Raw genomic sequence first — 9,441 nt, forward strand, 5'->3', positions numbered from 1 at the left:
TTCTCAATGCAACACATCTTTTCATTTTTTGATTGCTGCTACCATGAGTGTTGATCGTGGATTCAAGTAAAATGAAATCACTGACAACTTCAATCTTTTCTGCTTCTAGTGAAATGTTTGTTGCCTTTTGGTCCAATGCTGAGGATTTTTGTTTTCTTCATGTTGAGATGTGATCCATATCGAAGGTTGTAGTCTTTGGTCTTTTTCAGTAAGTTCTTCACTTTTGGCAAGCAAAGTTGTGTCATCTGCATGAGAGTCTTCCTCTGATCTTGATACCACCTTCTTGTTCACGTAGCCCAGCTTCTCGAATGATTTGCTTAATATGCAGTTTGAATAAGTGTGGAAGAAAATTGCGACTCTGCTATACAAACTTTTCTTGATTTTGGTTTGTAATTTGTTCCCATATTAGTTTATTGTTCGAATACTTGCTACATATAAATACCAAATTCTACCAGTATTAAAAGTCACAGTGAAAAGATCACTCATGGTGCAATTTTGCTGTTGCCTCGAAGTCCTAACTGTCAGTAGTTTCAAATGTCTCTCGTGAATGAATATTATTTTTTTTAAAAAGTGAACTGAGAGAGGGAGAAGGAAGAGAGAGGGGGTAAAATAAGCAATAATAAATAAATTAAAATCTAACTTCTCTGTAAATGTTCATTTAAAACATAATTAAAATAAAATTTTGGTGTTTTTTTCAAAAGTTCTGTAAACTTATAACTTTGACATTGTTCCCACTGTGGAATAAAACTTTTTCCTAAACCAAATCACTGTCATTGAGTTGATTCTGACTCATTCCCACGCTGTTGGAACCATAGAGCTTCCAAACCTATAAATCTTTACAGGAGCCAGCTGCTGCCTCTTTCTCCTGAGGAGTGACTGATGGGTTTGAACCACCAACCTTGAGATTAAGAAGCAAGTCTTCTAACCCCTACACCAATAAATAGATTCCTTTTTTTGCCTAAACATTCTGGTAATTTCATATGAATTTCCTCAACACAGCAAATTCTTACATGCTCAAATGGCATTAGCTTATTTTATTATTTTGTGTGTGTGTGCTGTCAAATGAGATCTGACTGGTACAGGAGAAGATTGCCCTCCTTCTCCAGCAGAGCATCTGGTGGATTTGAACCACGTACCTCTAGGATTGTGGTGCAGCTTCTTGCCACTAGGCCACCAGAGCTCCCTCATTAGCTTTTGTTTTGTTGTGTTAAGCATGTATGTAAAAAAATTTAACCATTTTGACACTTTTTGTATATACAATTCAGTGACATTACCATATTTTTACATATAGCACACATAATGTCCATTGTATAATATATGCATTAACGTCATAAAAATACTGTAATTATACTTCTCATTTGCTACCATCACCACTATTTCCAGATTTTTAATTATTCCCTTAATAAAAGCCCTCATCAACCCTTGCAAAAAATATACTGATTGTTTCAACAAATATTGTGGTGAGGGATCATTATGGGTTCATCATGTGAACTCAAAAACCTCAACCTCATTGCTATCAAGTCAGAACTGACTCAGACCTGACCCACCAGTGGGTTTTCAGAGGCTATAAACCACCCAGGAGGAGACTGCCCATTATTCTCTCAAAAACCAGCTGGTGGATTTGAACTCCCTGCTTTTGACTTGAGAGCACAACTCCTTATCCACTAGGGCACCAGAGCTGCTACCATTATGTAAAGGACCATTAGATGTTCTGGGTGCTATGGACACATCCAGAGAGCTGGAATAGAAACCAGCCGATTCCTAATGTTTTCCAGAGCCCACAGTCCCCACTCGCCCACAGGACTCATTTGGGTGACTGCCTTGTCACTACAGCTTTTTTATTTGAATTTTCTATTTATGATTGATCAAAGCCAGAAAGTTGCTGACAAGAGCGCAGACCAAGCTTCCTGCTTCTCTGGTACTCCTCTCCCATTAAAGGGAGCTCTGTCTGGTAGCTTAGAGGTGAAGAGTCATGCTGCCAACCCAAAGGCATGTGGTTCAAATCCACCATCTGCTCCATGAGAGAAGGATGAGCAATCTCCTCTCGTGAAATCAATTGCTCTGAAAACCCTCTGGAGGGTCCGTTATGAGTTGGTTCTGACTCAACGGGAAATAATAAAATTACTCTCTCATTGCATTTATGACTGCTCCCACTGGACTCTGGTGGCCATCCCCAGAGTTCCCTTCCTCTGCTCTACACCACAGGACTGCCTGAGCAGACCAGAGCTGGATGGACTTCAGGTGGGCTCTGCCACCTGCCTGTTGCTTGACATCACTGGCTCAGAGTTGCTCAAACCTTTTCCCCATAATCCACTAAAATCTTTCTACAAAAGTCTCTCCTGATTGTAAGCAAAACAGTATAGAATAAAAAATAATTTTTTTAAATCGCTCCTGAACACAGAAACCCCAGGAATAATCTGGGGAGTTAATCCAACCACCGTATATCGCTCAAAGGTTTTACTCGAACTCAGAGTCTGATAAATTGACACCAAGTCCAGAGGTTTCAATGAGAAGACCTAGGCCATGACCAAGACAAGAGATACCTTCCCGTCTGGCCAGAGGGCTTCCTAGGACCAGGCTGCAGGGGATTGCTGGGGGAGATTAGGAGAATTGTGAGGCTGGGGTCTGTACTTTCTCAAGAAGGTGGGCTTAGGAGCAGCCATTAAGGAGGACAGAATTCATGGAGCCCGAGAAGCTCAAGCAGGCTTGAGGACTACAATTCCATCTTAGGAGTTTACAGGAAGCCAGGTTAGCTCAGTTCCTGTCAGAACCTTGGCTTTGGGGTAATCAAAGGGCAGGCATTTCCTGGAGCCAGCACTCATCATCCAGTCTGGGCAGCAGAGACTGAGGACAGTGGAGAATTGGGTGGCATTTTATCCTGATGTTCCTGGGCCTGTTATGAGTCAGACTCAATGGCGCCTAACATTTCCTGGATGCCAGGTTCTTTCCAGAGAGGGAAATGGGTGAGTCATGGGCAGCCAGACAGGCTCAGGTGCCCTTCTGCACACCGCTGGGTTGAATTCCTTCCTTCCTAAACTCAGATAACAAACATGTGTGCCCGACACTGGGCTGGGCTCAGGAGGAAGGTGACCTCTGCTCAGTGATAAAATAAACAAGTCATCTGTGACTTCACAGAGCAAGGGAACAGGAAAGGCAAGGAAGACTTCCTGAAGGAAGTCACATTGCAGCTCAATTTTCCTGAAAGAGAAGTTGATTGCACTGAGCAAAGGAGGGAGAGTTCAGGAAGAGACAGAATTCATAATGGCTTTGAGGACAAGCCAAAGGGTTGAGAGACCAAATATGCAGACAGTGGGACTGTGTGGGAGGAAGGTGGTAAGGAAGTGAACAGCCAGGGGCAAGACAGGTAGGTGAGGTTCTCTGACTTATCCTTTGTCCTGAGGCCCCAGAAAGACTTCAGACAAGATTACACAATCCAACTTGCTCTGAGAAAGGCAATGGTTTTGCCCATGTTGCTTAAAGGGAGCCAGCATGGTGTTAGGGAGCCCACTGCGGTGTGGCTTTACTCATCTGATGCTGACGTGGGTTCAGAACCAATATTTGGACCACTGCCTGGGGCAGTAGTTGTTGGTGTGTAGGACAGAGTTAAACCAGAGTCACAGCTAACCCTCCAGCAGGTTTTCAGAGGCTGTAAATCACACGGGAGGAGACTTATCTTCTTCCTGGAGAGCAGCTGATGGTTTCGAACCACATGCCTTTGGGCTGACAGCACAGCCTCTTACCACTAGGTCACCAGTGTTCCCTCAGATAGGAGTGTGGATGTAAAATAATGTCAGCCAGCTTAGAAGCTCTGCTGTTACTGGGAGTGTGAGGCTTGTCCCAGGCACAAGGTGAGTTAAAGAGGCTTTTCTTGATTCTTCTGGGAAGAAACTATAAAGGGCCTCTCCAAATTTTTGAGGAGTAATTACATCAGTTTGAGGACTAAGGTGAGTCTGATTCAGGCCATAGTCTCTCCAATCACTTGCTATGCATCTAAGAGCTGGGCCACAAATAAGGATGACAGGAAAAGAATTGATGCTTTTGAGCTGTGGTGTTGGAGAAGAGCACTGTACATCCCATGGATGGCCAAAAGAACAAACAAATATATCTTGGAGAGGGTGCAGCCAGAGTGCTCTTTGGCGGCAAGGATAAGGCTTTGCCTCACCTACTTCAGGTATGTTGCTAAGAGGAGTTATTCCTTGGAAAGTGACAGGTCAGAAAGGTCAGTGAAGGTGGAGAAGACCCTCAACCAGGTGAACTGACACACTGAATGCTGCAGTGGGCTCTAGTGTGTCAGGAAGTGTGAGGACAGCACAGGAGAGAACAGGGTTCAAATCTGTCATTCATAGGGTTGCTGTGGGTCATACTCAACTCAGTGGCACCTAATAATAACAGCTGTGACTTCCTTGCTATCTTCACCCCCAAACATCAGGTGCCCTCCAAAGGTTCACGCTGTCTAAAGTTGCCTTCATTTAAATACACGCTTCCGTGGCTGTGTGTCCAGTTGCGCCATTTGTTTTTCTCAGTTAAGACACATTTATTAAGGTTCTAGCCCATAAATGATGATCGAGTATAGAGAGTTGGAGGTGCTAGAACTAGAGACTTGGGTGAAGATGGCTGGGGCAGCTCTTTTCTTTTTTCCCCATAGGTGGTAATGCCCTGGGCACATACCCAGGACCTCCAGAGTCTGTCTCCCTTAAGCCAAGCCAACTTTTTCTTTGGGTCCCCTGTGCACTACTGTGAAGCACTGTTATAATTCTTTTTTTTTCTATATTTTATTAATTTTCATAAACATTTACAGAGATTTTGGGTTTCCATTCATTCATTGTTGCACTATTCTTTCTATCCTCCTCCCAGTTTGTTCTTGTCCAAATGCCACAGTGCTTGTCAAAGCCAGTTCTGATTAATCTTCTTTGTCAGTGTGTCCTTTGCCGTTCCCTATCACTCCTCCCTGAGAGAGACTTCACCCTGAGTCATAAGGAAAAGGGGATGGCGTATTCTCTTAGCTACTTCCTGCTGAAAAGGGATGCTGTGGGTTTCAGGGTGAAGAACTTCTCTCACTACTCTAAAGGGCCCCTTTGGCAGTAGGAAACACATAGACTATTATGGAGATTGATTTTGGAATTCAGATGCACTCTTATTGATTGTGCTTGGCTGTACATGTTCATATCCTTGAAGATGTGTCATGGGGGTGTTGCAACGTAGAAGACACAAATTTGACTAACAAGTTATAAGTACATGAGTCCAAAAATTATGGAAAAGTAAAAGAAAAGATTCTTTCATTGTTTTACAAACCCTCCCCCAGGTCCCCTCCACCATGTAGCCCTCGCTCTAGTCTCCTGTGATGACAGAAATACCTAGTCATATATCTCTTTTAAACAGTTTTCTCCCTCCTCTGTTTCAGTGCAGTATACATTATTGAACCCATCTTACTCAGTCTCTCCCCAACCCCAAGGACAGTCCCATTCTACAACAGTGGCATCATGTAATATTTGTCCTTTTGTGACTGGGATATTTCACTCAGCATAATGTTCTCCAGAGTCAACCATTTTGAATAATATTGCATGAGTTCCTTGTTTTTTAATGCAGCATAGTATTCCATTGTGCGAATATACCACAGCTTCTCTAGCCATTCGTTTGTTGATGGGCACTTAGGTTGTTTCCAACTCCTTGCTATTGTGAACAAAGCTGCAATAAACATGGGTGTGCATATATCTGCTTGGATGTCAGCTATGGTCTCTTCAGGGTATATTCCCAGTAGTGGAATTGCTGGGTCAAATGGTATCTCTATTTGCAACTTTTTGAGAAAGCGCCATACTGCTTTCCACAGGGGTTGCACCATTTTACACTCCCACCACACTGTTAAAATTCTTGAAGCAACACTTATACTAAAAGTCTTCCTGCACGATGAGGTCCACCTTATACAGCCTGCTTGTTCATTCTTCCAGCTTGTGCCATTTTTTTTAAGTCTTCTTTGCACCATCTGAGGACCTGGGCCCCCTGGATTCAGGAGCTCTTGGAGGATTTGATGTTTACAGCTGCAGGACTCACCAAAGGTCAACTTCCAGGCCTAACGAGAACCAGCCGCTGAAAGGCACCAGGGTCCCTCCACCTGGAGCCTGTCCTCCAGAAAGGCACCCGACACAACACCAGCCCTCAGAATCCTGCCATTCTCAGCTGAGAGGGTGCTGGCTGTGGTGTCTGGGTAGGGAGGTTGTAAAGTGTGAGGGCCACCCCAAACTTTCCCAAGCTCCTCCCACCTGCGGCCACAGTGCACAGGGACTTTTCACAGATTTGCAATGTATGACTTGAAGGTGTCTATTCAATGACTCTCGGAGTCTCTGGCAAGAGAAAGATGTGGCAGTCTGCTTCCATGAAAATTTACAGCTGGTGATGCTGTGAGGCAGGTCTGCTGTTTTCTAGCGTTACTATGAGCAGGAATCAACTTAATGGGGTTTTTTAATTAATGATTTTTAATGCAACATATCTATTTTTACAGCATATTCTTTCATTTAATTTTTTCTCATTCATTCATTATTGCATATTTTCCTCCCTGCCCATCCCCCAGTTAATTTTTCTTTTTGAAAAGAAAATATTCTTTCTTTGTGATGCAATCCCCTCCCAAGTCTACAGTCCACTTTACTATGCATTTCTTTCTCTGTAATCTTGTCATGAAAATAATACCTAATCCTATATTCCTTTTAAACTTAATGATTTTTAAAGAGAGTTTCTGAGGCCTGAAGTGTTCCTGAAGCTGTGGTTAGACAAGCAGTTGGGTGGAGGAATTTAAAAAACAATAAATTCAAACCAACGTCGGACTTCTGCCAATCCTGTGTGTACCTCAATGAATTATACTTCACAGCCTGATTATTTTAATTTTTTTTTTTCGAGATCATCAGGCTTTGCTTCCAAGTCTCGCTAGGGTGGATCTGAGCCTCCAGTCTTCCAGTTAGCAGCCCAGTACATTAACCATTTGCACCAGACAGGGATTTAAGCCCACCAGTGCTATACATCACTCTCTGTAAATTTGCTGTATGGAGGTAATCTCGGTTTGCTGTGATGCTGAACCTTGTGCCATTGGGGTGTCAAATGCCATAATGGTTTCCTAATGTGGACAGTGTTTGGTGGAGCTCCCAGCTATAAAACAGATTTGGAAGCAGGAGTGGCATCCACTTCCTAAATCACATGCCTTTGAAAACTCTAAAAAAAAAAAAAGAAAACTCTATGAACTTGGAGAAACGACAATAGTTATAGAAAGGCATTAGGTCTTTTGTTCATAGAGTCGCTGTGAGTTGTGCTGGACTCGACGGCAGTCAACAGCAACAACATCTCCTGGCAGTCCTCTAGCCACCTCAAGCAAATATGTTGTTCTTGTTATATCCCGTCAAGTTGGAACCGACTCATAAACTCAAAACGCACCCTCTTGTGAATTACTGGAGACAGTTAATTGCACAGGAGACTGTTCAGCCTTCTGCTGTGGAGCAGCCATGGATTTGAGTCGCATGCCTTTGGATCGTGCAGCCTAAACCAGCAGAGCTCACTCAAGTAAATATATAACCCAGATAAAGAGAGCTCAGTGTGTCCGCTTTGGAGCTTCCGGGAAAGCCCTCAGCCCCACTCTACCCACGTGCCTGTCCTGACTGCCCCTGCCAGGCGACCCAGGGAAAGACATGGGGTGAGATCCTCTGAGCCAGATCACACCTAAAGCTTTTAGGCTGCCAGCCTGCTCCTGGAGTCTAGCTTGTCCCTCGCTAATGTTGGTGGCGACAGCGGACTGAGCCCCATCACCCCCTCCCACCAGCCTTCTTCCAAGACCCATTGTGTTCTGGCTTCAGAAGTCACAGCCTGCCCCCTTCTGGTAGCTAGACATTCTCAGCAAGACTGCCAGCCAGCAAGGGTTCCTCTGGTTCCTCTGGAACTATGAGGGGCTGCAAGCAGAGTGATCTAGTCTTAGTATGACCTCCCCTGAGGTTCCCCCATCCCTAATGAGGCAGCATGTGGTGGAAGGGAACCTGTGGTCCTATCCTGCTTACCAAGACAAGATCCTTTTCTAATTTTTTTTTTACTATCCTTTCTTTTTAAAAAAATTTATGTATTTATAATTTTTTTAATTTGGTGTACCATCAAATCGGATCCAACTGGCACAGGAGAAGTTTGTCCCTCCTTCTCCAGTGGAGCAACTGGTGTATTTGAACCATGCACCTTCTCGATTGCTTTACTAGCCTTTCAAATGACTCACATAAACAGAATGGAAAGAAAAAGGTGACATTATCCATCCTTGAACCTTGTGTCCCCTTACCAGTTTATGCTTCCTGCAATGACTATGCAAAGGGTTCGTGTGTGTGTGTGTGTGTGTGTGTGTGTGCGCGCGCGCATGTGTGTTTTGTGTTTGTTGAATTTGTGTGATGCTTCATCAATTTTTAACATAAACATTCACAGTTTCAAAGCTGGAAGGGACTTGGCCTTTGCACACCTTCCAGGACCACACACTGAGCTGTGAGGTAGGCAGACTTTTACGCCAGGGAGGTCCGGAACCTTGGGCAGTTTCTCAATCACCTTCCCACCTCAGAAGAGCTAGAGAGCCTCGAAGCTAAGACCCTGGGATGAGCAGATCTAAGCTCAAGTATACTCTGCCGACCATTTGTGTGACCTGAGCTAAGTGACTTAACCTCACTATGCCTCAATTTCCTCATCTGTAAAATGAGACTCCCTGACCAATCAATAGGGAAGATTAGATGAAATTACACATGCAAAGCCAGTAACCCAGGGTAAGCCTTGAGGGCCCACTGGTACAGCACCCCAAGCTGGTCTAACGAATACTTCTGATTCCATGTGGTCCTTCTGCTTGAGATGAGACAACTGAAGCTTAGAGAAGTCAGGCCTTATTTAAGCAAATTGCTTGATTGCCTTTATTATTTATTCTTTTTAAAAAAATTTGTGGGAAAATAGATGTAACAATAACCTGCCATTTTAACGGTCTTCAGATATACAATTCAATGCTATTAATTACACTATCGGGATAGGTGTGTCAGAGACAGTGCGATTGGCACAGGACAGAGCAGAGTTTAGGGCTGTTGTACACAGGGTCGCTATGAGTCGCAAGGGACTCGACGGCACATAACAACAACAACATGTTGTACACCACCACTCATTATCAGTTCATTGTACTGTGATGGCTCACGCGTTGCTGTGAGGCTGGAAGCTATGCTGTAGATACTTCACATACCGGAAAGGTTATCCATAGTGGACAGGTTTCCACGGAGCTTCCAGACTAAGGCAAACTCAGAAGCAGCATCGGCCATCCACTTCTGAAATAACACACCCTCAAAAACCCTATGAATAACAGTGGAGCATTGCTCAGTAGTGTGACAGAAGACGAGTCTCGTCTCGCAGGTTGGAAGCCACTCAAACAAAAGAGGTCTGGGGTAAAGCCGCTCCTTTTTT

The sequence above is a fragment of the Elephantulus edwardii genome, unplaced genomic scaffold (assembly GCF_000299155.1).
Source record: "Elephantulus edwardii isolate Elephantulus edwardi_28Jun2011 unplaced genomic scaffold, EleEdw1.0 scaffold00021, whole genome shotgun sequence".
Taxonomy (NCBI): domain Eukaryota; kingdom Metazoa; phylum Chordata; class Mammalia; order Macroscelidea; family Macroscelididae; genus Elephantulus; species Elephantulus edwardii.